A 2,733-nucleotide genomic window follows, 5' to 3' on the forward strand; every position below is an offset into this window, starting at 1 on the left:
AGGCATCTGGAGCTTGGGTAACAGTTCCTACGCAACTTCCATTTTTTATATCCTTAATTTTTTTTTAGTTTGAAATCTAGTAAATGTAAAAGTTTGTATAGCATTACTTGCGCGACACAAATTCTCAATAAATCATTTATAATTTCTATAAACTTATCATTGTAAGACCACTGCTTATCTGATTGTTCTGTACATCATCTGTCTTAGATCCAATTGTTCACATTTTACCAAACAAGTTGTAAAGACCAATGAACCAACCATCATAATTCCAAGAAGAAAGTCCTTCAAATTTCCTTTTATTCAGAATCACAACAATTCATTATTATACATCAATACTGATAAGTACCACAGAAACAGAAGTACAATTTACAGATAAGCAAATACAACAACAAACATCAGCAGCAAGTCCAACAGCAATGGAAATGAGTTAATTAGTTAAGTGAAAGAGCTCATGAGGTTGATGCTGATGTGAACTGGAAAGAGGCATAAGACAGTGCCCATTTCAATCCCACTGTGCATGAGCTTGGCCTTGGCATTTTCACCAGCAGCTCCTATCGCAACATGCAGCGGGAAAAAATGATCTGGCCATGGATGGGCCATTCTTGCATGTGGTGCCTTCTCTTCATAATGATTCACATCTTCATATCTACCATAAATATTAACTTCAATCAATAAGAAGTTCAAGCTTCCATTTGCGGAAAAATCTCAATTAGAGTGTAATTAATAAAACTGGAGTTTCATAGTTCAGCTATGCATTTATCAACTATGAACTGAGATCTAAAGGGTCAGCACAGGTTCAATTCTTCACAAGAAGACTAAAGATATTGTCATAAATTGAGTAAACACAGAAAGCAGTTGAGTAAAACAGAAGTAACACAAGGAAGCCATAAAATAGGTACCTTCCTTCAAGGAGAGAACTGATTAACCAGTCATCAAATTCTTTGGCCCAGGAAGCAACAGGTGGGTTAGGTTGAATCTTGAGTGCTCTCAAGTTATGAACTGCACTTCCAGAACCCATTATGAGTACACCTTCGTCCTTCAGAGAGGCCAATGCCTTTCCCATGTTATAGTGGTAAGTCCCATCCTGATCAGATTGAACAGATAGTTGACAGACTGGGATATCAGCTTCAGGGTACATCAATATGAGTGGAACCCAAGCTCCATGGTCAAGCCCTCTCTTTTTGTCTTCATCCACACGGCTGAATCCTGCTTGATGCAGCAGCTCCTTCACGCTCTTAGCCAATTGTGGTGCTCCAGGTGGTTGGTACTTGAGCTGGTAAGTGAAGAATGAAAGAGAGAGTCATCAAAATGAACCCCAGAAACATCAACTAAATAATTTGCAACTACAACATTAAATTGAACCAAAATTAGGTGTTCAAGTCATTAATTATCATCATTATAATGTCTTTAACTTTCTGTTGCCACAGATGGAATCTTCAATCCCAAAGCCCAGTATCATCAATTATATCCTACATCTATTGAACTTGATGGTTCTATTTAATACCAGGACCACCATCAACCACATCAGGTTCAAATTCACCCCCCCCCTCCAAAATAAAAAAAGGCTCAATTGAAAAGGAACTGGTCATTATTCTCATTATCAGTATTAAAGCCAAACGATTTCTTGTTCAGGGAGAGATTGGTTATGGGGCGGAATCCAAACCTTGTACAACGCTTTGGGGAAGCCGTAGAAGTCGTAGATGGTGTTATTGCGGTTAACGACGTTGACGGAGGAAACGGACAAATGTGCTAGAAATTGGATTCGTTGTTGGTTCGGTAAAAGCGCTGACTTGCAAGTTTCAACCACAGTGCTTAGATGGGAAAGCCAAAGAAATCAATAACAAAATAATTTTTTTTTGGGGTCAAATAATAAGAAAGTTATATTAGAAAACCGCAAGGATTAGTTTTAAATTAATTTTTAGCTTAAAATTTGTGTTCCGTTATTATTAACAAATACTAATTTTCAGTTTATTGGTTGGATATATTTTAATTGTGCAGAATTTTTTTTTTTTATGAGGTGGAATCAGCGGGGGAGCAACGCTAATATTAGTGCAAGCAAATGCATCCCCTCATTTGAAAAAAAAAAAATTACAATCAGGTGTATAAATTTTATAACTTTGCACCTTCTATTCTTGTTATTTTACATTCTTTAAACTAAATAAAAAAATATTTAAACTCAAAATCTTATTAGATATGTAATATTTTAATAATTGAGACAAAATATGAGAAGCTAGAACTTGAAGAATATGAAAGAAAAGGTCTTACTTGGCTATGATCCTGAACCAGAACCTTCCACCTCTACCCTTTTATGCGTATTTTTTATTGTTCGACAAAATCTAAACCATGTTTAAATTTGAATCAGCTTGACTTGAATATCTGAATTTTTTTAATAAATAAAATGAAATTAACATTCATTCTAGCTTTCACTTACCACTTACAAATCCTCTCTTAGACTCCCAGTTCATACATTTTACACTTCTAGATGAAGTTTTAATATTCTAATAACTATTGTTTGGAATATATTTTTTTTGAAAATATTAGGGAAAAATAAACACAAGATATTACTCCATATGCTTTCATTTTTACTCTTTCAATGTTTAGTTTCACTTCAATAAAAATAGAAGGGAAAAAAGGTGCATTGTAGTGTTATATTGTTTGAAAAATCTTAATTTTTTAAAATAAAAATTGAATTTGGCTAAAAAAATTAAATAAAATAATATTTAATAATTTGAT

General features: G+C 34.0%; 1 pseudogene; it reads right to left on the reverse strand.

The window, feature by feature from the left end:
• Positions 1-276: 276 nt before the first annotated feature.
• On the reverse strand, positions 277-2,465 carry LOC129290910 (extradiol ring-cleavage dioxygenase-like; annotated as a pseudogene).
• Positions 2,466-2,733: the final 268 nt, after the last annotated feature.

The sequence above is a fragment of the Prosopis cineraria genome, unplaced genomic scaffold (assembly GCF_029017545.1).
Source record: "Prosopis cineraria cultivar Desert tree isolate PC_DT_omini unplaced genomic scaffold, ASM2901754v1 PC1, whole genome shotgun sequence".
In the NCBI taxonomy this organism is placed as follows: Eukaryota; Viridiplantae; Streptophyta; class Magnoliopsida; order Fabales; family Fabaceae; genus Prosopis; species Prosopis cineraria.